The following is a 27,487-nucleotide window of genomic DNA, read 5'->3' as shown; positions in this document are numbered from 1 at the left end:
CTTATATTTAATGTGCAACCTACTGCCCCTTCTCTTTCCTTCTGTTCATTCTCCTCCCATTTGTTTTCCATTAAATGGTCCAAGTCTCCATGCTTTGCAGATCTTTTAGTATGTTTATTATTAACAGTCTTACTATTATTATCAACAGAGGAATTTCAGCTCCTCAAGGGTGGAGTTCTTTATATTTTTTGTTCACTGCTGTATCCCAAGAATCTAGAATAGTGCCTGCTTATAGAAGGCTCTTAATGAGTGCTTGTGGAGTGAGTGAATGAATGAATGTGTCCACATGTGAATGAAAGGAGGGGAAAAATAGACAATTAACACTTTACCCCAGGAACAACTCCCTCCCCTATGCTGAGGAAAGAGCTCTGCCATGCTGAGAGGCCACAGAGAGATGAAAAAGAGAGAACAGCATGGGATACTGCAGAAACTGTACCAAGGAGGCTTGAACAGTGAAAGAATCAAGCTCAGACTTAATGGGCAGGAGAGGAGAAATGGACAGCAGGTAGGAATGACTAGTTTTTCCCATGAGAGTGTCAATACATGCTTCCATTCCCAATATGCTGCCTCTGAAAAAAAGCATTTAGACCAGATCTTTGGGTTGGTACCATTAGAGATCTCCCAGGAAAATGACCAGATGACATTTGTTAGAAACACGAAGGATTCCAAATTTGCATGACTCTCCCACTTGCTTGTCCAAAATTCTTCACTACTATATAGGATTCATTTTTGTCTAGGTCTTGTATTCTACTCATGTCTCTCTAACAAGAGTTTACTCTGGAAGTTCTGAAGACTAGATTTTTATGTTCTTTTTTATCCACTAGAGCTCCCAACATGTTGAGCATATTGAAGCTGCTTCAAGGATAGCTCTGGCCAATTAACAATAATAGATATTTTGTAAAAACATGATTGATTTATTATATTTATTTTGTAGTGTGCCACAGAGTGTTTATACAGAAGATAACCTAATATAGGGACACTTTGCAGAAGTTAGTATTTCCAGGGCACCAGTGTGTGTGGGGGAACCCTGCAAAACAACAAAAAACCAATGACCAATTAATAAAGGGAACAGGACTCTGTATCTTACCCTCCAACGTATTAAGAAGTCATATGGAACGTGGTGAGGGTGCCCAGACTAGAGACCAACCAGCCTTCAAATCTCTGACATAAGCCAATCTTTAATGGACAGTGAGGCCAAGCCTCTCAGCTGTTTCATTTGTATTTAGTATTTCTATGTTCCTTAAACTAAAAAATAAATAAATAACCGAGTCCTTTCAGAGTTCTGCACCTTATGTTTGGTACTCAGTGCAACTCAGGAGACCAACTTTAGCAATCAAATTAATTAATCTGTTTTTGGCTAAAAACTATTTTTGGAGAATATCTACCACTCTTTGCAGTTTTACCCTCACCCGACTTCCAAGCTTCAAACCATCTACTGAAGAAAAAAAAAATGCTGGATACCTTAAAAAGAACATAAATGCAGTAGGTGAATATATCACTTATCATTTCTCATGCCTAATTATCCAGAAATCTATAGTAGTGTCATGCGTATTTGCTTCAGAAGCTATTTGCTCTTTCAGAGTTCCCAATTCAAAAGCTGACTGTGCATTAACACACCCTTGTTCTCTGCTGCTCCTTTTCTCGTGTTGTATTTCTTCTTCTTTTTACATTTCAATTTCTCTTTTATGTATTATGTCTTTTACCACTTGGTCCTCATTTTTCCCCCAAAATATATGTGTGTGTGGGTGGGTGGGTGGTGCGTGCATGTGTGCACGTGTGCATGTCTGGACCCTGCAGTAACTGAGCAATTTAAGTTTAATAGAATTTCAAACTTGCCTTTGGAGATAGGAGCAGTTTTCCTGGGCAAAGAGGAAGAAATATAGCCTTAATGAAGCAGAGAGATAGTGCCGGCAAAAAAATAAGATGCCTCAATTTATAAAGTTTCATATATATATATATATATATATATATATATATGTATATGTGTGTGTATATATATATATATATATATATATATATATATGCAAAGTCTGTCCCAAAATTGTTTTCCTGAATGCCACATAACACCACCATTGACAAAACAAAAGCAAAATAGCAAAATTTCCCCCAAAAAAACAAAGTAATTGGGATATTTCTCAGGTTGGAGTTTCATTTTACTTATATGAAGCATTAATATGGATCTTCAACAGAGAGAAATGGACTGATGTTAATCCACTTTTACAATCCTTTTTATAGGGTTTCAAACAATTTAACAGCTGTTTAAAGAAACCAATGTTTTGATGAAATAACAAAGGCGAGATTATTGTGGAGAGGAGAAATATTAGGATTCATAAGAAATTATACAGGCCTTCATAAAAGATGAGCTGCCGTGTTAACAAATATTATAATAGATGTTTTGACCCCAACACATAGCAGACATTTAGTGAGTATTTGTTGAATAAATGGAAGGAAGGGAAAAGGGAAGGAAGCAAGGGAGGGAGGGAGGAATGAAGGAAGGAAGAAAGGAAGGAAGGGAGGCAAGGGAGGGGGAAGGAAAAAAGGCTCTTGTTTTTAGTTCCTGTGAGCTGTTTCAATTATGTGAAGTGAAGCACCGTATTGCTTCTGGGAAAAAAAAATCTTCAACAGTAATTTGTCAGTAAGCGAATCCCGAAATTCTAGCCCCCTATAATCCTCCAGAGCTCTTCTTTATTATACCCCAAATACTTCAGCATCTGCCCATTAGTTGTAAAATTGGGCCCTCAGGATGGAGACTAAGCAGGAGCTGAAGGTGAGGTGCATTATGTAACAGAAGGATCTGGACTGAAATCTATATGCATGTTTCTTTCCTGTTGGAGGATGCTATGGTCTTATGGACAAGGAACAGTACACTGGAAAAACATTGACTTTGCATGTCACTGAGTTTGAATCCAAAATCTGTTAGTGATGTGCTTGTACATTCTTGGCCTCAAATTTCCATAGGGTATATGACAACAACTTTCCTGCCCTCTCTGCCTACATATTACTCAATGTTCCCCAATGAATAAGTCACTTACCTGTCTGGTGGACAATCAGTCACCTCAGAGAGTTCTCCTACTCTCACATCCACTTGCTCTCAGAGGGTATGCTCTGGTCTGCTGTTAGGCATGAGGTAGACCAGAAGGATTATGGTTGTCTACCCCTGACAGAGACTGGTGGGGTAGACCAATGTCTTCCTAGTAGGCTCCATTATGACTGCACATCCAAACCATATTCTCCAATCTGACTTCTATGGGCTCCACTGTAATTTACTACTAAGTCTTTCGGTAAATCACTTATTTCTTCTGGAAAAAAAAAAAGGAAAAGGTATGTTCAACTATAAAAAAGATTCTTGTGAGGAAAAAATATACGGCAATGGTTATAAAATGCCTAATTCGGTGCCTAACACATCATACATCCTTTGTAAGTGGCAGCTAAACCTTCTTTGTAGTTCCTACCATGACTCTTTTGTAGCCAGTATTCAATAAATATGTGTTAATTCACTATTGTCAAGTATGGTACCCAAGATTAAATCAGGTAGAAAAGCAAGATTTTTAAAAGTATCCTTCTAATCTTAATTACTTTTTTATATAACTTACTCCCCACTAACCCCACAAACCTGAAGCAATATAGGAAAAGCAAAGTGTTAATTTAGGCAGTTTTTGGTGACGTTGATTAATGCAGAAAGATATTACTCACTAATTACAGACAGAACCCCCTCATTTGAACTCAATAACAGTTTTAATTAAAATTCTTAGTCTCCCAAATCATGGCTCCCTTAACCTGGTTTAATTATTTCGTGGGTCTTGCCTATGACCTTGCATTAATTTGCATGGTGCTAAACATGTTTCTCTATTTGTCTGGCTTTGTGCTATTATGAGGGAATTTCACATTTTAGCTAAAATCAACATTAACCAAAGATGCCAGCTGATTAATTGTGCTTAGAGATGTGTCATACATGCACTTAAAATGCAAATAAATGGTGGCCTTTAATGGTGAATATTTAATAATAATATGGAAGATTTTAGCTTGTTTATAATTTTTATTAAATGTGAATTTGTTAACTGTGTACCACTTATATAGTAAAATATCTGAAGGCAGTCTTCTTTTAAATATTTTGCAATTTGTGTTATTTCATGATGGTGTACAAATCAAATATAGGGTCTATATCAAAATTCAAAATGAGCATACCTCATTTTAAAATTTAAAATGAGTTGCAAACATATAAGCTACTCTACTTAGGAAGTTGCCCTGTGGACACATAAATATGTACAAGAAAATTTCATACAGAATTATCTGTAGTAAAGAAAACCTGAAAATTACCTGAATGTCTGTCAGTATGCATCTCTACAACAAGGCAAACATATAAGTACATTCATGAAACCATGTTCACAGTATCGTGTATGGGTTGCAGAGCTGAGAAAAGAGATGGTGCCTACTCTAAGGATGTAATCTATTTACCCAGTATGCAGAACTAAGAGAAAGTGAGGTAGGAAGGTGGGGCAGACAAGGAGCCTGCACACACTGCCTTAGTGCAGTTTACCACTGGCTGTGGGTTCCCTTCAAGGAAAGCCAATGCCAAAAATTCTCCCCCCAGGCAGGGTCCTGAAGCTGGATGATCAAAAAGCCAAATTCTTGCTTTGCCACTGGTTTTTATACCCTAGTTTCTGTACCATTTCAGAAGAACATAGACTGATACTCTATACCTTCTGTGTAGGGTATAATTTTTCTTTAATTTTTTCTAAGTCTTTTTACACTGTCTTTTAATAATCTTCCTTAGACTTCCAAATCAATATTTCTCAGAACTATCAGTGGGAAGAATGAGAAATACTGACCTTTGGGAAAATTTTAATTATGGAATATTTTCCCATTTCTGCTTTTTTAGCCACTTTATCAATTCTCTGTGATTCTTTTCTCCAGAATTACTACTCTTTATTTTTTACTTATTTCTTTATTTTCCTATGTTGTAATTCATTTGTTCTTGGAACTTTGAAATTATTTAAAGCAGTCATCCAGAACTCCCTTCCACAGTTTCTGAGGTTTTGATTTCCTCTTCATTAAGTCTATCCTATTTTTTTACGTGTGAAGATCCTTTTCCTGTGGTCAATAATGGATGCAAAATAGAGGTTGATTGGTTCTGCCTTCTCTGTGTGAAATCTCACAGTGCCAGCTCATCCAGAGGCTTGAAAAACTCATAATCATGTGTTAAAAATATATAGGTTTGACTCACAATCTTGTGATTTTATTTTTCTGGCATTGGATTCGGGAATCCCTAATATCAGTAAACTACAATGTATGTACAAACTTGTGACTTGGAACCAGAGTAAGAATCAGAAAAACACAGATCATATAGGACACTATTGAAAACCTTTATAGAATAGGTGTGGTGTCAAGGTAGCTCAGGATAATTCACTGAGTCATAGCCAACAGAGTGTAACTGTAATCCTTTCCATGCTACAAACAAATCACATCATCTAGCAAGCCCGGGATTCTTCATCCATAAAATTCTAAAATTGATCTAAATCAATGTAGTAGACACTATAGTTTGCCTGACTCAACATTATTCCCAATTTTTTTCTCCTTTGTTTGTGTTTACTAGAGAGGGTTTAATATTTGCTTTCCTGGATTCCTCTTAATTCAGTAGTGGCCCCATCATACAGTGTTTTCCAATGGGACCTAAGTGAAACTACTAAAGAAGTTTTTTGGGAAACTTTAGATTTTCTGAGAAAACGGAAAACTCTATTGCTTTCTCTTTCCTCTCTTCTTTCCTGCCTTGAATGAAGACTCCATGTCTGGTTTGAGGTAGCCTTTTTGTGATAGCTTCTGATTCAAAGTATATGAGGCAAAAAGTCATTAACATAGAGCTGGGGAGAAGGAAGATCACAGTACCTGGATCTCTAAAAGGGTTAATGTCAGTAGCCAACTGCTTCCAGTCTCCTTGGGTAAAAATAACTAAGTAAATATATAAATAAATACTTTTAGAATTGAGTTTTTGTCAGCTGGCTATTCTGTTGCTTGTAACCAATTGTGTTCCTCAATCATCATTTTACAAATTGTACTACTCCTAAGAGTCACAAGGTGATTGTTCAAAAGAAAGTTTTCTAGGTCTATCCTTCATAAATTCCATTACAGTAGATTTGGGATTAGAGCCGATATCTGTGATTATTATTATTTTAGTAGTAGTAGTAATAGCATTGTTAATATATTATTGACGTATAACATTATATTAGTGTTGGAGGAGGTCATCAAGAGGATGTGACCACTGGTTGATCCGTGAGCTGGACCTCAACAATCAGAGGCTCCCTACTCCCTTCCCTGCCCTTGGAGTGTACATTCCACTGCTTTACCCAATCCCAGAAGTTGCTCCAAGGACATATCCTTATGATAGTGATGTGGCGTTGAGGCCATCTGTATGGTATATGTGAATTAACCCAGTCAAGGCCTCTATATAAACTTTGAGATTTGGTGGGCAGGTACAGAAGTCTACTCATATTGTAGCAGCACAAGATAAGCCTTATATGTAAGTTCCCTTGCTTACTAAAACTGCCACCTACCAATGTGGAGTGGCCTATCTCTTTCTTCAGTCCCTTCTTCATCTCCAAATTCTGGGGCCACTTTCAGATTATGAAGAGCAACTCCCAAGGATGTTTTGAACTAACCATTAGTTTCAGGTGTACACTGGCCCTCCATCATCCACGTTTTCACTTTCTGTGGTTTTAGTTACTCGTGGCCAACCATGGTCCAGAAGCAGATGATCCTCCTTCTGCTGCTTTGTTAGAAGGTCAGTAATATGTCACAATGCCAGTGTCATTCACCTTACTTCATTTTACTGAATTTTAGGCATTTTATGTCACAGCATCACAAGAAGAAGGTGAGTGCTGTACAATGAGATATTCTGAGAGACAGAAAAAGAGACCACATTCATGTAACTTTATTACAGTATATTGTTATAATTGTATTATTAATTATTGTAAATTTCTTACTGTGCCTAATTTGTAAATTAAACATTATCATAGATATGTATATATAGAAAAAACATATTACATATAGGGTTTGATACTATCTGAACTCTTTGCCGGTCATAGGCAACCACTGGGGATCTTGGAATGTATCCCCCACAGATAAAGGGGGACTACTGGGCAACATGATGATTTGATACTTGTATATATTGAAAAATGATCACCATAATAAGTCTAGTTAACATCCATAACCACATATAGTTGTATTTTTTCTTATAATGAGAACTTTTAAGGTCTACTCTCTAGCAGCTTTCAAGTATACCACAGAGTATTATTAACCATAGTCATCATGCTATACATTATCTCCATGACATTCATTTTATAAGTAGAAGTCTTAACCCCTTTTCGACCCCTTCATGTATTTCACTCAACCCCCACCTCTGACAACTACCAATGTGTTTTCTGTATCTATAGCATCTGTGTTTTTAACAAGCATTCTAGGTAATCCCTAGGTCAGTATTCCCCAAACTTACATGAAAGAATACATTTGGTAAACAAAACATTGTCATTTAACTAAAAACTTGGCCCTGTTCTTCACTTGGTGTTGTCAGAGCAGCCCTAAGGTAAGCCACTAAAAATACAGAGCTGAGAATTTTTCACAGGTGCCTCTCATTACCTTCCCTCCTTTGATGCCAGGTCCCTGCCACTTTGACTCACTCTCTTCCACCACCATTCATCACCTTTCCCATTTTTTTCCTGTGGTCTTTCCTCTTGCCTGCTGGAATTCTCACTTTCTCTGGAATATTCACCTCCCATGTGTCACTTTCTCACATTACAACTCCCCTTCAACCCTTCTGTTCCTCTTTATTCTATGATTGACTCTCCCTAAGAAGCCATTTGCGATCCCCTATTATGAAGAATTCCCTATAAAAATAAATTATATTGTGCTGTGTTTGGGAGATAAACTTGATGGGGTAAACAGCTGTACACAGTAGCTCTGTGCAAACAAGTTTAAAGCAAAATCCAACCAGCTGCTCAGCATGAACCCTCTGAGAGCTGAGATCAGCTGTTGTACTACCCAACAGTTGCCCTACAGAAAGCCAGGCTTGCTGGGAGAGAAATGAAAGAACAGTATCGCCAGGTGATCGAAGCAGGGGTAGCAAGTGAAATGTTCATTATCCAAAAAACAATGCTACAGTGATAATTTTTCTTTACTCACGTTGGCATATTTCATCAGAGCAAATCCAAATGATTTTATGAACTGTTTTGTTTAAAGAAGGACATTAATATCAGCATTGTTGAGCCACTTTGATGCATACCTATACTAACTTAAAATTTTTTTTTTAATGTTTATTTATTTTTGAGAGAGAGAGAGAGAGACAGAGTGTGAGCAGGGGAGGGGCAGAGAGAGAGGGAGACACAGAATCTGGAGCAGGCTCCAGGCTCCATGCTGTCAGCACAGAGCCTGATGCAGGGCTCGAACTCACAAACTATGAGATCATGACCTGAGCCGAAGTTGGAGGCTTAACCAACTGAGCCACCCAGGTGCCCCTACTAACTTTTAGAATAAAATACCAAAGGTTACTTGTCGAAATTAAAATCACCTCCCCCTTGGGAGGTCAAAGGCATGTAACTTTCTAATAAAACATCTTCATATTCAACTTGGAGATTCCTGAGGTTTCATTTTCTTTCTGTAAAGGTTGCTTTTTCTTTTAAAAAAAATGACAATCTATATTTGATAGAAAAAAAATAATAAAAATATCAAGGATAGGTTTGGGCCTTAATGGTTTTCTAGACTAACCTCTTCTCAGAGTTCTCACGCCCTCTCCACCCACCTCAAATGACCCTTAGGAAAAGAGAACCCCTGCCTCCAAAGGCAACTGATCTAATACTATATCTTGACAAGTTTCTTTATGTGGAACTAAAATCAGCCTCTTTTTATCTTATCAGACTTCTTGTGGTCACATAGAGTAAGTGAACCTTTGTCAGCTCTTTGAAGTAAACTAGTCTTCATACAATACACCCAGGCTTCCTTATTCCCAGCTAAACTTTGCTAATTCCTTTCATTGAATATCCTAAGTCATGAATTCATTTCCTTCCAGCATCCATCATTTGAACAAGTTCTAGCTTATCTGTCTTAAACTTAGGGCTCAGAAGTATGTAATATATATAAATTGAAGTTTGATTAGCAAAGAATAAAATGAGATTATTATTATCTCTAATACTGTATGGATGTTACTCTCAACCTTTCCTGATTTATGATTTTGGAGATGTTTTATTGTTGATTTATAGTTAGCATTTTAACAATTCTTAGTAAGTACTTTTCATATTAAATATTACTCCACCACATCTCTAACTATTCCTAGATTTGTGTAGCTAGATGTTGGCTCCAACATTAGATGTTAGGCATTAATATTAGGCATTAGATCATTAGGCATTAACATTAAACCTTTTAAATTTTACTTCATTATATTCAGCTCATATATTATAGTTTCATTGGATCCTGATTATGCCATCCAACATACTTTCTGCTTTTCCATCCTTAAGCCATCAAAAAATTGCAGAATCATTGTTTTCTATCCATATCTCCATTAAATTTTCAGCCCTTTATTAAGTCCTCAGAAAGATGCAACTCAGAAATCACTTTATCTCTTTTTGTCCCACCACACATACACCACACAAAGACTCTTCAAGTTGCTTTGTAAAGATATAATTTAAAAAAAAAAGATATACTTCCACTGTTTCTCTCTGGCTTTCATTGACAAAAGGATAGCTACATGTAGAACACATGTTTTAGGAAAGATCACAGTGACAGCATTGTCTGTTATGTTGTGCAAGGTCTCCACATAAAGTTGTTATTTTCAAATGATTCTCTGAGTTGAGGACAAGGAAAAGGTGAGGAAAGGGAAATATTTTTCTTTAATTATAAAATGAGAGTTATATACCCCATGGAATTTCATCCTTTGCCTCATTCCTAGAAGGCTCAGAATAAAAGTCTATGGTAATTACCTATAGTTTTTATTTGCATAAACATTTTGATAGTATTTTTTCTTTTATATCGCCATTTTTTCTTTTTCTTTTTCTTCTTCTTCTTTTTTTACTAGTTGTTAGGTTTTATACTTTATAAAGATACAAACAAAATGAATTAGTTGGCACATTGGTATAGTTGTTAAATGAAAGAGGATTAAAGACAGAATTCACCTCTCTGTTTCTATAATCATTTTGGTAGATTAATTTTAATCCATTAGTATTCTTTAGCTATCACTAGTCAGCTGATGACTTATCCATGTATATTTAGCACAATGTAATCTATTTCACCTAACTGGTTCTTAGTGCAATTTTAATCTCAGCACATTGTACATTAATGGTTAACCCTACCTTGTTGCTGTTGTTATTGTTGTTTAATCCAAGAACTTACCAATATCTGATGTTTTTTTCTTTGTCCTTCACTAAATTCTACATTTCATGACACCAGAAGCTTGTCTCCATTATTTACCTTTATGTTCTCTAAACAGCCTCTGGCAGGTAGTTGGTGCTCAGTAAATATATGCTGAATGAATTAATAAATCTGAGTTTTGACTTCACCAAAAAAAACTTCAAGTGATACCTTATATAAAATATATAGCATTTACATATTGCCTGTTTTTTCTATATAGCAAAAAAAGAAGCAAGAATTTCCAATTATCCAGTTATGGTGATGAATGTATAGAGTCAAATAAAACAGCTCAGTTAAAAATGATGTTGATGCTTTCAGCACCAGTATGTAGTCTGGTTAATATATTTGAATAACATTTTACAGCTTTCAAAATCCTTTCCCATATATCAACTCATTCGAATCTAACATTTACATGGTAAAATAGCCAGAGTGATATTATGCTCTTGATTTTTCAGATGAAAAACAAACAAAAACAAACAAATGATTGTAGCAGTTAAATTATTTGTCAAGAGTATCCTGTTATCTAGACCTCCCTTTTGTATATCTGCACAGTGGTGCCAGGAAAATCCAGAAATTTCCATCATAAATATGGTCATGGTGTTAAACTAGTTATGTGACTAGGTGAATCAAGACTTCACTGAACTTCAATAGTATTATTTATAAAATTGGAACTAAAGAGCCATCCTCATCATTTTTGGTAAGATTATGAGCTTATTTGTCAAAAAAAAACTAATATGAAATCTCTTAGGAAAAAATCCTGTAGAATCATAATTTCAAAGGAAGAAGAAACCTTACAGATCAATATTGAGACACCTGATTTTTCATAAGAGGAAACTGAGGCCCAGAATTTTTAATATTTTTTCAATGTTTATTATTTATTTTTGAGAGAGAGAGACAGAGACAGAGACAGAGCATGAGCAGGGGAGGGGCAGAGAGAGAGAGAGAGAGAGAGAGACAGACAGACAAAATCCAAAGCAGGCTCTGAGCTGTCAGCATAGAGTCTGATGCAGGGCTTGAATCCACAAACTGTGAGATCATGACATGAGCTGAAGTCAGATGCTTAACCTACTGAGCCATCCAGGCGCCCCTAAGACCTAGAGTTTTTAAATGAATTGCCAAGGGATACTGATTTACTACAGAGAGGAGATAACCACCAAATCCAGTAAAGTCTTGGGAATGGGCTCTTCCCATCTCATCATCTTAGTCTTTATTCAAACACATGTCTAACATCACATCAGTACATAGTCACATTCCTTTTACTTCAAGAATAGATATTAGTTATTGTTTTGAGTAATAATATTTTCATATAATAAAATAAATAACATTATACGATAACAGTGGATTCCTGATTGATCATCACACTATTTGTAGTTCTAGTTCATATTTGCCATATAGAATATTCCCCAAATTAATAACTTCTGATCATTTCTGTAGAGTAATATTATACTACTAAGAGGGAAAAGGGACAAAAAGTCAGTTTGAAATGTCAGATATTGAGGGACCTATATAGCTACTAGCTGGGTTAAAGCTAAAACTCATATAAGCAATTGGTTGGTTCAACAAGTTAGTTGTAACTTCTACCAAGTTCCTAGACAAGAAGCCATTTATTGTCTCAACGTTCAGCCCAACAGCCCAACTCCAAAAATATAAATTCCAAATGTTCATTTCCCATCAATTTTCTCTTCTTCCAACCATTTGGGCTTAATTGCTTTTATGGGTTTGCTAAACCACAAAGCAGCAATCATTCATTTCTACTTATTAGGGGATTTATTATTTATTACTCTCAAGAACAATGATAATTCCTATAACAGATTTGTGCCAGCAGAGATGGGGTGAGCTTGTGGTGGCTTCAGGCTGTTATTTACTCTACTTTTATTATCCTTTTCTTGCCATTTGCTGAGAGCTACCAATAGTTTCAGTATGTGGTCCTTAGATATGTAGCAAAGGAAGGACATTGAGAAGCTGCTGATTCAACGAAGTGGTGGTCCCCCCAAACCATAGTAGTTAAGTCAACCGTATGTTTTCTATAAAACTGGAAGTGTCTCACTCACAGTGAACCTTGATCACTTATTTAGTGGCCAGTACAAATGTGTAATGTAGGTGATTATCCACTAGGCAGAGAGCAAAGAGATGTGGGCATCGGTGCCGTCAGTCTTCACTGTAGGAGGTATTACATATGAGAGTGTCATCAGAAGGCTTGGGATGAAATAGTTAAGATGAGCAAAGAACAAAAGGATTTGGGGAAGAATAAAACTCTCTTCTCTACTCATGAGTTATTTCCTCAGCATCTTTTTCAATGATTTGTCTAATTACAGGGACAGAATAGATGTACCATTTAGGCATTTAGAAGGGTAAAGTCCAAGGTGTTGTGTATGTGTCAATGTGTTTAAAGAAGTCCATGTGAAAAATTCATATCTAATGCCTTTCATGGGGCCCCAAAGCCTCTAGGAGTGAACATCTGTAACTTTGCTCAGGCAGGATATGGATGGACTTGAGAGATAAGAGAAGTTCACTGGAAGCCAGGTTGTCCTTGAAAGGGAGTCTTGGTGAACCAGACATAGCAATGGGTCTTGGGTAAGAGAAGGGCCATGGTTCCAAATGGAACTTAGAAGATATATCTGAACCCTCTTTGATGTAGATCCCAGTCACCCAAATATTTTGAGAAAGAAAAAACTTAGAGGTAAAACTGACAAAGTGACTCAATAAAAGTGAAGCTTGTGAGAGAACAACATGTGAGAAAGTCTAAGTGTTTTCTCTTCAAAGAGAAAGGTGAATGCCAGATATCCAAAAATATGTGGCAGTGACACTTTAGGGGATGGTATTGGAGAGAGAATTGATGACCCCAAAGATTGTGGATGCTAAGAAGAGGTCAGCATCACTATATTAGCAACCCAGGAGTAGCATGTGATATGGGAAGACATGTTCTGACCAGGAGGCAAAAATGAATGATTACCACCAAGTGAGTAGGCAAGAATGATGGTAGCAGAGATGCCAGATATGTGAGGTCATGTGGGAGGATCAGACCTGGTCTCACCATCTGTTCAGAGAATCAGTGTTTTATGCACTGCTAGGGTTACCTCAAAGCAATGGTAGCCCAGAAAGGGACATTAGCAGATGGAACAGAGGTAGCCGTGAGGTCTCCTGCCCTGCCCTTCTTTCCCTATCTGCTATTTTTGGGCTCCAAGAAGGTGTTAAGAAAGAGGAAAATATTGAGCTCTAGCATTTGCTGGCTGGGAATGTTGATCCAGTTATCAAGAGGTCAGTTATTAAGGTGGATTTATCTATGATCCATAGGCACACTCTTTTCTGGAGACGCAAATTTACTTTCCCAGAGTAAGCTTGGCAGTACTGTTTGCTTGATCTAGGTTATTTCATGAGTCTTTCCTTGCATCTTATTTCAGGAAACAAAAATAGCAGATTATGATGCAATTTTAAATTTGAAGAAAACTTAGTCATATAATGTCATCTGCTCTTCTTACTAATGTGTCAAAACACTTTCTAAGAATGACCATCTTCAAGTGGAGGCCCACATGATTTCTGGAAAGTGAATACATTGAAGGACTTTGACATCGAGTCGTGTATAATGTTGGGAAAAGCTGGCAGTTTACTCCTTTGGGAAAGGTGCCTGGAGGGAAACACATGCATTTGCTTCCTTCCTCTCTTGTGTGGAATATTCAGAAATCAAAAATTAAAATAGCTCAGGGACTTTTTCATACTGCCTTTGTCAGATGGATAAAGACAGGTACTTTCTGTGTGACTAGGCTTTAATTAGTGGACAGTGAGGCAGCGGTACCCGAGAGAGGAGCACTGCTTAGTTATGTTTACATTCCAGCTGGAGGGAACCAATAGCTCAGGGCCATCACAGAGACAGTCAGAATAAAGGTAGGACCTATGAGGCATTTGTTCTCTGCTCTGTAAATATTACTCTAAGGGTGACTGGTGGGAATATGCTCAAATTTGACAAACACAAGTAAAGCCAAATATTAAGGAATCTTAGACAAATGAGGTACTATTTTTGCTTCTTACAATTATGAGTGTACACACTTCCCACCTGTCTAAAGCACTTATTGACATAATATATCTAATGCCATATTGTATGAATGCTGTCACATTTATCTTGTAATATGTACAATTGTACAGATAACTGCTTAGGAGCCAGAATCCTGTCCAACACACTCTCTCTCTCTCTCTCTCTCTCTCTCTCTCTCTCTCTCTCACATGCGCACGCGCACACACACACACACACACACACACACACACACACACACGACAAACTGAAACCTTTCAGGAAGGGGATGTCTTCTAGTTCCTTGGATGCTTCGATATGCTTATTTATTTGACAGATAATTGTGAATGCCTGTTATATACCAAACACTGTAACTAAGCCCTTGGTATACAAAAGAAATGGATACCAGACCTCAGAGAACTTGAAGTTTATAGAGATAGTTAACAAGTAAATGAGCAAAAGATGGATATGTACTTTAATGAGGAAACTGGGATGCAATGAGAGCACATAGCAGTGGCACTGAACTTGGTTTTAGATACTCAAAGAAGACTGAGGGGGATAATATAGGGAATTAAGGTAGGAGTACAAATTCTTCAAGTGGATATTTGGGAGAGGGATAATTCAGAAAAAGGCAATATCATGTGTAGATGGTACTGCAATAAGGGAGAACATAGTCTGTGATAGGATCTTAGTGGCGGGAATGTAGACAGTAGGTGGAAAAAGGAGGAGGGAAGGATGAGATTGGAGAGAAAAGTTAGAGGACTGGAAATCCAGGCTATAAAAGTCTCATAGAATTTAAGGAGCCTAAACTTTATCTTAGAGGCATTGTACCATCTGATGCCACCATTTTTTTACAATTCATGAAACCTTGAAGAAGTTACCTAACCATCTTGTCTACATTTCCTCAACTCTAAAACTGATCAAAGAATTTAAATGGCATGTTTTCACATGACTATGTTGGGATTTGCTCTCAGGGCCTCTGGCATCAAATGTACCAAAGCTTTGTGTATCATAATACAGCTCTTTGTACTTATGAGTAAATTGAATTATATATGCTTTTTTTCCCTCAATATCCCAAATATATAAAATGTGGGTCCACCTATATTTTTACTTTTGTTCAAAGAATGATGATTAGAATATTTAGTTTAGAGAGGAAGGCTTAAGGGAATTATAACTTTTTCAAATATGTGAAATCCTGTCAATTTAAGATATAATGAGATTTTACTGCCCCAGAGGGCACAAGTAGGATATATAGATCAAATTTATAAGTAAGTAGATTTCGGCTCAACTGAAGTTTTGAATAATTTGTGATATTCTCAAGTGCAATAGGCTACTTCAAAGATAATGAACTTCCCATCATGGGAAGTACTCAAATAGAGGCTAGATTAACATCTGGCAAATATGTAATAGGGATATGGGAATTTGGAAAAGATGATCCTTATGATAGGCAGACTGTGGAGTTATTTCTCTATTCCTCAGAGAATTTGCTTTTACTCACATACCAGCTGAGTGGTCAGAAAGCCACATAACTTCATTCATTGTCTGTGTCCACCACCCAAAGATTTTAGATCACAGATGATTAAATAAAAGTATCCCAAACTACCAATCATATCCTACCTTAAAAAAGTAAAACTGAGAGAATATAATCACATGATGGTCCTTGCTTGAACAGAACGTCCCTATGATGTTAGAACCAGATAGTAAAATGGCTCCAAATGGTACCAAAGCCAGGGGAGGTTATAGGAGGTCAGAGAAACCATACAAAATAGAAAAAATGTGGACTTCATAGGTAAGCAGGGAATGGCATAACCATATAACAGAATTCCAAGCAGCCCCATGAGAGACTGAGGAGAAGCTTTAGTTCCTGATACCTTGGAATTTTATCATATTCAGTACATTTCTAAGATTTTGTTTAGTATAGAAGAAAGCTTGATTTAGAAGCTTCTGCAGACTAAATTGAAAACTCTGAAGAGGAAAAGGTCATTATATAATGTTTGCTCCTTTTGCATCTTAGATTCTCCTTATGTCTGAAAAAATAAATGAGTAGGAAGGAAAGAAAAAGAGAGAAAGGAAAAGACACATGAACATGATCCTTTGAGTTGGGAAGGGATAGAGACTACTCTACTTTCAGGAAGTATTTGGACCACAGGAACGTCCTTCACAGCTGGATGGTAGAATCTCCAAGAAGATCTGTCCCTCTTGAGTTGGCCTAACTCCTGCTGTCATCCTCTCCTCTGGGTCTGGTTTCGCCATAGGGCATTAATAGCCAAACAATAGTAATTTCATCTCAGTGTTGATAAGACCTCTCTTCCTGCCTTGTTAGCATTTTGGTCTCTAATGTTGACCATTGGTTCTTGTTTATTTCTATAGATAGTGCCCTCTGATGTACAAAGAACATATTACAATAAAATAATAACAACAAAAGTTGTTTAAGCAAAATATTTTCATGGTCTGGGGTGGAGAGGAACTGGTCAGCAGTGATCAAAGTAAAGGATATTTTTCTTGCTAAAATACTCCTATACTTGATTTTTCTAATTTCATGCATATGTGATCCAGATATATTTCACTTCTCATTTTTTTTTAATGTCCATGAGCTTCACTCCTATGTACTTTAAAAAACACTTTAAAAATGGGTTGGCTTATGAGAGGCTTGTTCCTTACAACAAAAATTTCCCTAATTGAACAATCTCAACATTCATAAATTTCAACCTCAGAAAATTTTATTATTAGAGAAGTGATTGGATGAGTAAGAATGCTTGAATAACAACAATAATAGTACCTTACATTCAAATGGTATTTTAAACTTTTAAAAGTGAATTTTTAAAAACCACTGTCTCATTATTGACAAAGAATTAGTACCTACCTTTATAAATAAAAGTCCTATAATTTTGGACTATAGGCAATCAAAGAGGATAAAAGGTATAGATGGTCAAACCCATTATTTAGAATTGGGGAAGGTTAAATATCAAACTGTGTCCATATACACACTATATAAAGTGCTAATGTTAAAGCAGTGGAAAATTATAACACAATATAGATGTCATTAGCCCATATTACATTAGCCCACATGACACTTTAAATAAGTCACCATAAGTAGATGTTGTTTTAGTGATCTGAGATACTAGAGAAGACTAGATTATTTGGTTTGGGGCATATTCTAGAGGCAATGAGTGTGTAAACAACCAGATCCACTTCTAGAACCATCTAACATACTGCCCTTGCCTGACTTCTGAGTCACTGTCCCTGGTGCTGCCAAGTTGAATTCTTTCCTGTGACTCTCCTCGTACGTTTATCGCCTGCCATCATTGGTGTATATTGTAGGATTTGAGGCTTTCTGCATGAATTATTTTTAATAATATTTGTGGCAAAGTCCACAAAGTGTGCAAAGTGGGAACAGTGCATGCATAGGTAGGAAGACCTGTGAAGGGTACCACCATTACCACTCATTTTGTTGTGCTCAAATGATATCTGTCTTACATTCAAAATATAAATTCCATCTATGTTCAATAGTTTAAAACTAAATGGCTTAAAACTGATCTTCAAATATGGTAAGAACTGTCTGTAAGAAATATTTTACCTCTCCTGTGAACTGGAGAATGACCACATTGCAACGTGAGGTGCTCTAGTCTAGTATAATCTATTATTTATACACACACATACATACATACATACATACATACATACATACATACATACATCATACATACTTTTTTTTGTATCTTCTTCACCAATCCTGCTGGATTGCTCAATACTTCCTTTTAGGTTGCATTCAAAGTTTTCTAATGGGCTGTCAATGTGTCCCAACCTGTTTAGTTTTTTTGTACTACTTTAAAATCTCTGAAAAGAGAATAAGAGCAAGTTAGAGTAGACAGATGGTTGGAGAGGACTGTAACCTTCCAGAAGGAGAAAAGCTTGAGAGACAGATATATAAACTGAGGTATAATGACAAAGGTATTTCCCAGCATCATGAAAAATCTAAAAGCAAGTCAATAGAAGGACTGTGGAGAGAAACACAAGTGTGAAATCAGTCAAGAAGAAGGAACATTGGTTTTTACATGCATATTATTCATTTAATAGATCTTAGCATCTTTGATGGGTTGGCTATTAAGAGAGTTTATTGATTATGCCTCTTTTGTATCCCTGTGTTTGAGTGTTAATCTGATATATTTCCAGTGTCTTTGATTTCAAGGTTTCATTGGGTTACCAAAAGGCTGCTCACAATGAGAAAAGCAAACACGGTATAAAATACAATACCCGTATTGCAGGTAAATGCATTTTGCTTTTCTGCAGTGTTCTCTAACTTACACCACAAGGAATGATTTGAGAACATCATATTTATAACTTATTTGACTATTTTAAAAACTCTATTTCAATTTGTTCCTCGAAGGCAATGCAATCCTAGAATTATTTAGATTTTCCTTTACATTTCTTCTCCAATTTAGATGACTGCTAATTAGGTCTTTTTCTCTTCAGTGCCCCAGAACCTAGCTGCCTAAATTGTATATGGAAATATACATGAATACATAAAAGCTAAGGATTTCTGTTAAATATTCATAGATTTTTATATGAGAAATCCAGTTTTGATATTGGGGTAAGTATTTCAGTTTGTGAAATTTATTTTTGTAACAGTTAAGTCATTTTTTTATTGTTGTTACAGGTGACTCGAAGTTCACATAAGGGAAAGTGCTGTCTAAATGCCAGGTGGAGGGATAGGAATAGGAGCTTAGTCCTTATTTGGTGTAAATATGTATACTTGTACTACCTGGCTAGTTTCACTGATCAAGTTGAACTATTATTCCAGGGATGATATGTCAGTAGAAGGGTGGATCACAAGCACCATTTTTTCCCAAAGAGATCTACACAAATAAAGGAAACAAAATGTTCTTCCCAGTTTTCCCTTCTAGTCAAATTGTTCTGGTTTTGGGGAGAGGCAACCCACTTAATTCAAACTCCCTATAAACTGTTCTCATATTTTAATACTCATATTACCTTGATGTGATGTGGAAAACAAAGGCAAAAGAAATATAGGGGAAAAAATTAAATTTCCTTTGTAGCCCATTGACAAGAACTTGAGACAGGCAGAGTGACCTTCCTCAAGGAGTTTAGCTGCTTTGATGTTAATACTTTGCTAGAGACAAAAAGGCAACCTTAGCTTGACATTAGCCCGACCTCCAGGATCCTATAAAATCCCTTTAGAAACTTCCTTTATCTCTACCCACCTAAGCTATATGTTAGCAATCATCCTCTAAGCATATGTCCCACTGATTACATCTAAAGGGTCTCATGACTAAGGTTTTACTAGAGAATAGTAAATGACATTTTCCTATCAACAGCTAGCCCCTCAAGGTCCTAGAAACCTTGCTTCTAAATTCCTTAGATACTTACGCTATCCCTAACCCCCTCCCAACTTGAAAGTATATAATCAGTCACTCCTCACAACCCCTGTGCAGCTCTTTATGTCCATGGGTCCATGCTTTAATAAGCACCCTTTTTGCACTGAAGATGTCTCAAGAATTCTTTCTTGACCATTCTCTCCTAAGCCCCAGCATTTCCCATCAGATGTACATTACAGTGCTCTCTCTCACTAAGCTGCAGTTCACTCTCATTTTCACCTTGTGGTTTCTATTCAGTAGAATTGGAAGTAGCTGGTCTGTAGATTCTAAAACCACCTTGTGTATTCTTGAAGATCATTAGAGAATCATTACATTAAACTAACATAAGTTGAACATTGTTGAGAGAAATACAGATAGCAATTTTTTGTGTCAAAATAAAGAGCACTATTCAAACTATGTATATATTTGGAAAGGAATTAAGAATTAGTAATATGTGAAGAGTATGGGATCATATAGAAAATAAATCATTTTGCTTTGTACAGTCCTATTTTTCCTAACAAAAAATATCATAGTCATATATTAGATGTGTTAATAATAAGTTTCCTTACTTATTATTCACCCATTTGTTGTAGCAGATTTTCACTCAAATAGATTGAATTATCTGGAGAAATCAAGCCACTTATTAAATACTATACATAGGTTGCAAAATTCTTATGCCCTTTGCCCTCTATTTAAGTTTCCTTGTGTCATTTTCTTGTAAAAGATGTTCACATTGTACATGAAATGATCTCTAGCTCCTAATATCATGAGAGACAGCAAAATTAAGTTTTAAGAACTTGGCCATGTAGCCAGAGTGCCTGGATTCAAATCCCAGCTCCATCACTTACCAGCTATGTGATCTTGGGCAACTTACTTAACCTTTGTGAGCTTTAGTTCTATTTGCAAAATTGTAATGAAAATAATATTCACTTTTTCTATCAAATGAGTTCATGTTCATAAAGTGCTCAGAACAGGACCTGGTATATTGTTAAATGTTGACTATAACAATTACTTCTATGTTAAAAAAAATAAAAGGCCATTGCTGAATGGCAAGTATAAGTATGACCTCTAACAATAAATTGCAGGGGAGGAACAAAATAATTTTCACTCTAACCTTCTAAGTTCTCTGCTGGGAACTCTGTAACAAAAGATAGATTAACAAGAGAAGAACAAACAAAAGTTTATTAAAATGTATGCCTCAAGTATACATGGAAGATACCCAGGGAAAACGAGTAACTCCCAGAGGTGTTTCAGAATCCATGCTTAAATACATTCTTCAGCTAAAGGCAAAAGAGAAAAGAGTGTGGAGTAGGCCAGTAATGGGGATGTGATCAGGAAAAGTACTGTAAACAAAAATAAGTTTTGTTATGCAGATGTAGGTCAGTGCCTTCTCCATTGAGAAGTTTCTAGAGATTTTGTCTTCCTTTTCTTTCGGATGGAGAAGAAGACACCCTTACAAATGGGGATTTCCATTATACCTATACATTTTTTACAAAAGCATAATTTCTTCTCTGTTTCCAGAGCTTCTTCTGTGTCTGATGTTTCTCAGACTAATTAGCTCAAAATAATCTTTACACCAAAGAGGCATATTTCGGGATGGCATATTCTGCCACCCCACTAAATGATGGAATCAAAGAAATTGTATATAATCCAGAAACCTACTGTTTAGTTTAAACAGGGCTGGAACTATCCCCTGGGGGTCAGAATGTATAACATATTACACACATGTGACTATATTTCTAGATCTACAAACTGAGCCCAGGGCAAATTGTTATTTTCCTTACCCCACTCTACCTGAACTGATTTAGGTTTTTATTTATTTGTTTATTTGTTTGTTTGTTTGTTTGTTTGTTTGTTTTTGCCATATTGGGCTTATTTTGCCCAATTTTCTATCCAAGGACAGTTTTGACCGAATTCTTAGAGTGGTATGTTAGAGTCATGTAGACTGGAAATTGATATTGACAAGCTGCCCAAATGATTACTGTAAATCCAAAAGAGCAACTAATTTTCAATTTCTCAAACCTCCAAATACTAGGTGTCTGAGGCTTATCACATAAGAAAAGAAGTATTAAAGAGGAAAAACCTTGATTAGTTAGCAGACAAATAGAGAATTCCTTGGAGGCCTAAACATATAAATTAATTTGATGAAATCTCCCCTTTCGTTAAACTCGTTGGGACTACCTAAAAAGGGCAAACTATACAAGACCTAAATATGGCATATAAATGATGGCCACAGGAAGTAGGGGTGAATGTTCTCCATATTTTACACAAACTGCACTAAACAATATGACCCATGTGTTCTCAGGCATGAGAGGCCCTTTTCTATAGTATGAACTTGGTGGATATACTAGAAAGATACCATCAAATTTTCATGGTAGAAATAATCTTTCTCCGGACGCCTGGGTGGCTCAGTCGGTTGAGCGTCCGACTTCAGCTCAGGTCACGATCTCGCGGTCCATCAGTTCGAGCCCCGCGTCGGGCTCTGGGCTGATGGCTCAGAGCCTGGAGCCTGTTTCCGATTCTGTGTCTCCCTCTCTCTCTGCACCTCCCCCGTTCATGCTCTGTCTCTCTCTGTCTCAAAAATAAATAAACGTTAAAAAAAATTAAAAAAAAAAAAAGAAATAATCTTTCTCTTTCTTTTATGTAGGAAGAAATTGAGGCCTTTTAAAAGAATGCTATGGCTAATTTGGGAGAATCTAGGGCTCTACAATCCAGCTCAATTTTCAGCAACCCTTCCTGTTAGGTAAGCAAATTATATGCACTTTCTTCCTTGTTTGAGTTTTGCAAGTGGGCACTCCTTAACTCTTTGTCAGCTCTATTAAGCTAGGCTAACTTCCTAGGGCTAAACATACAACCATTTTTCATTTCTTGGCAATCTGTTCTATTAAATTTGCATATTCAAATATGCAGCATTTATGTCTGATCTCTAAAAGAAAACTCACTAAATTCCTAGTAGGATTATTCTCTCTCTTTCTCTTTGGCAAGGGACAAAGATTTGAATAACAACTGAGAGAGAAAGCAGAAGTTAGGCATGCTTTCATAAATGAAATTAGCAAGTTTCTACAATTTAAAGGTTCTATTTGTAATTCTAAAAACCTTTTCCCTTCCTCCTTGCTTAGCTTCAGGCATGAATAAAAGTGTTGGGGAGGGGGAAATGTTTGCTTTTCTTCCTCTTAATGGGTAAGAGATAACTAAATGCTGAATTTACAAAATACTTTGCTGGTTCTGGATTTTATGCATAAGCACAAGATGAATATCATGGCTTGGATCTTAACTGAGTAATATCTGGAAAGTCACTTTGCTGTATATATGAAAAATCTACATTGTTTAACTTGACAATCTTCTCAAATGATATCCACAAGTATTTAGCATTAAAAAGCTCAGTTTAGAATTTGAATTGCTAATGCTGAGTTTCCAATTCAAGGTTCTACAATCCAAAACAGGCTTGAAAAGGAAAAAACAAAAAAGAACAAGCATCATTGAAGGGAAACAGTAACATTGGCTCCCACTTGGATAAGTTGCTTGCAGGCAACCTAAGGGGTCCTCACTCTGTGTGACTTCCAATTGCCTTACATTCTACCATGCTCCAGGGAGGAACATCCTAAAGAAAATATTGATGTTATTGTTATCCAAACTGAAAGAGAAACACACACACACACACACACACACACACACACACACACACACACATTAAACTGAGCAAAATCGTAACATGTGTTTTAAGAGGGAAGAAACCAGCCAGCTTTTCACAAAAATTCATTGTTCTCATCAAATTTGGTCTCTTCTTTTTCTCTTTCTTCTTTCTGCACCCTATGTTGGGGATGAAACCTCTGGACTTGGGCAGAGTTATGTGCAAAAAAAGCAAAGTTTGAAAATGCTTCTTTGTGTCCTACCTCCCCCCCAACCTTCTAAATTGATTGTTCCGTGGATATATTTCATTCTTAGACATTTGTGTGGAAAAGACGATCTAGTTTTAATTGTATTTTTTTATGTCTCTAAGGATAATAAGATCACTTTAAGGTGGTTAGTTACCATCACCAAGTTTCTTACTGAAAATAACTCAAGAAATTCTGTAGTTATTGCAATGGAAGCCAAAAATGTTCATCATTGATTAGTCAGTCTCTGGAATAAATTCTTCCTAAATTCAAAGCTAATTGAAAAATGATGGATAGTAGATTTATACAACAGAGAAAAGGCTGCATAGGAAACTTTCTTTCTATTCCTTTATCTGTGCTAAAGGGTAATTAAAAAAACATAAATCATAACTCTCATTGAAATATAAAATTAATGTGTGTCGAAGATTTTATTCAAGGGGTACCTGGGTAGCTCAGTTGGGAGTGTTGACTCTTGATTTTGGCTCAGGTCATGATCCCAGCATTAGGAGATCAAGCCCTACATCAGTCTCTATACTCAGCATAGAGCCTGCTTGAGATTCTCTCTCTCTCTCTCTCTCTCTCCCTCCCCCTCTCTCCCTCCCTCCCTCCCTCTGCCTCTCTCAGCTGCTTGCATGCTCTTTCTAAAAGAAAAAAAAATTTTTTTTAAGATTTTATTCAGTTAATTAATTAATGAGGATACCGGTAAAGTGTTAAAACTAGTTAAAAAGAACATCTGAGGGGCACTCAGTCAGTTGAGCATCTGACTCGATTTCAGCTCAGGTCATGATCTCACGATTCATGGGATTGAGCCTCACCTTGGGCTCTGGCTGACAGTTTAGAGCCTACTTGGGATTTTCTCTCTCCCTCTCTCTCTGCCCCTGCCCTGTGCTCTCTCTCTCAATAAATAAACATTTAAAAAAAAGAACATCTGAATAACAACCGTATGTTTAGGCAATTAGGAATGCTCAAAGAATTTCCTAATAAATGTTAAGACTGCTTAACCTATTCTGTAAGTGACAAAGATTCTCTCTTTGAGAGACTAATCAGGTGCCTCAGAGTCCTCATCTCAACTAGATTTCAACATTGGGCTCCTATGTCTATCCTTGTTGAGCATGTGTCTCCAATTTTAGCAAAAAAAATCTTTCTGAACCAGTTTAGAGAGCATATCCCACCCTTGGTACCTGATTACCCTTAATTCTGGGTCAAGTTTGTTATCCCCCACCTCTGACATCTGATCACCCCTGGTCTGCCTTCAACAAGAATCCTTACAAGTGGTTTTAGCCAGAATCCCCTCCACCCCAACCTCTGATGTTTCCTCTTAGTATTTTCCATCTGCTGACTCCAACTCTGCTTCCTGTCCAATCTTCTCTTGTCCATGTTGTAGTAGGAATTGAGCCCGTTTCTATACTGAGTTCTTTATTCCACTATTGAAATAATTCTTTACATTTTTTTTAATGTTTTATCTATTTTTGAGAGAAAGAGAGACAAAGACACAGAGTGAGCAGAGGAGGGGAAAAGAAAGAGGGAGACAGAATCCGAAGCAGGTGCCAGACTCTGAGCTGTTAGCTCAGAGCCCTACACGGTGCTCAAACTCATGTGAGATTATGACTTAAGCCAAAGACTGATGATAAATCGACTGAACCACCCAGGCACCCCTATTGCAATAATTCTGGAATAAAATCTGTTATTACTGCTTGAACTATTGTCCAGCTTTGGTTTTCTCTAACAGAAATGAGGAGCGCCTGGGTGGCTCAGTCAGTTAAGCCTCCGACTTGGGCTGAGGTCATGATCTTTAGGTTCGTGGGTTTGAGCCCCATGTTGGGCTCTGTGCTAACAACTCAGAGCCTGGAGCCTGCTTCAGATCCTGTGTCTCCCTCTCTCTTTGTCTCTCCCTGACTCACACTCTTTCTCTCTCTCTCAAAAATACATAAACATTAACAGAAGTGAAAATCAACTGCATCTCCATTGAACAAAATAATTTGCATATTTTAAGACAAAATTCATGTTCATTGCCCTTAGTTTTGTACAGTTTGCAGAATTATAAGATTAGTCACAGGTGATGAAAGCAGTAGAGCCTATAGATTCGGACAACCCCTAGTCTGCTAGACTATGCTCAGCATTCAATTAAAAGGATATCCAGTAATTATTATGCCCATTTCAAAATCTTTCCCATTTTTTCCTTACATCAGATATTGGGCTACCTACCATGGTGGAAGGTTGGTAGTCATCTTCCCTCTTCATTATAATTCAGTAGCTATTTCTTTCAAAGGCTACACTTGTTTCATTCACCCCCTTGGTCACTGTTTCTAAATCCCTCTGAGAGACTATCATGAAAACAAGGTTGAGTGAAATGAATTATGCACTTTGTATGAAGGCAGAAGCACATTTTGATAATCGTTTAAGGTCTACTTAAAGAATACTATCAGGATTCTTATATATATTTTTGAAATGTTGTATCCAGAGAACATTGCATCTGTTTTTTAGAAAAAACAGAAAATCTCAATTATTGAAGGAAAATAATTACTATCTGTAGTAGGCAGAATAATGTCTATCAAAGATGTGCATGCCTTAACCTGCAGAATCTGTGGATATGTTACTTACATGAAAATTAAGGTCACAGGTGTGTAGATCTGGATTTGGCCCACAGGAGGCAGGCAGTTTGTTGACCCTTGTATTAGGGTCATTGCAATATGCAGTATTAACTTCACTGGGGAGGAAAAAGTTATCTAGTATGTTGCCCCCTATGTTCTAACCTCAAAGTTAATATGATAAATGCAAAAAAAATGTTTATGGGGTGAATTAGGCATATTTACAATTTATTTACAATTTATTTTCTTTGACCTTCATGAGCTTATAATTTAGTTCAGATGAGAACACTGGAAGGTCAAATAGGTGATGTGTACAACAAGTGTCATAAATATTCAAGACGGGGAAGTCAGTTGAAGTAAATGAATGAGGAGAAGACAGAATGGGAACCATAACACTTAACTGGGCCATGAAGGATAGATAGCATCTGAACTGGAAGATATTCTAGAAAGAATCTGGCTATATATATATAGGGTCCTGCAGAAAGTAAATGGACAAAATTGTATGTTTTTGTTGTTGTTATTATCATGAATAAAATTATTATAGTGGAAGAGTGGAATCCAGTGGAATTAGAGCGAGTGTATCACAGGGTTGATGCTATTCCTATAGAACAAGAAAACATGAATCTGAGTCCCACTTCTTATTCCCAATCTGCTGTTTATATGTGGTCATGGCTCAATTTGGGTACTAAGTTTCTACAATTTATAACATCTTCTTTAGCAATAAGATCCTCAGAAGAAATCAGCATAGCTTTCTCTCATTTAGCATTCAAAACTCATTATTTGAGGTTTCTTGAATTTATTCTCAGAATGCCATCAAAATATATGACCATAAAAATCACATTCTTTCAATTCACCTACTCATATTTTATGCTTTGTATTATCACCCATTCATTCCCTTAGGTTTTTATTGATTGAGTTTTTGCTCACCCTGCTTACTTTTTCCAGCAGAAAAAACAGCTTATTGCCTAAGTGAAAAAGCATAGACTAGAGACACGGGGAAATGATGCCATGAGTAACAGATGGACTTTTTTCCTCTGGTTAACTACTCTTAATTCCTAGTGCTTTTTTAGGGCTTGAAAAAAGTATATCTTTTCTCTAGTGTCAAGTATTCAGAACCAATACATTAGTCACTATATTCAGAAGCATGCCTCTGTATCTGAGAGAACGGCAGTCGGGAGAATGACATTGTTCAGTAACTGTTGTACCCTTCAAGTTTCATCCTAGACATAAAGATAGAAAAACTGAATACTTTGTTCA

This window comes from Panthera pardus, unplaced genomic scaffold (assembly GCF_024362965.1).
Source record: "Panthera pardus isolate Hobbes unplaced genomic scaffold, ASM2436296v1 HiC_scaffold_15, whole genome shotgun sequence".
NCBI lineage: Eukaryota > Metazoa > Chordata > Mammalia > Carnivora > Felidae > Panthera > Panthera pardus.
Note: the sequence above shows the minus strand (reverse complement) of the source record.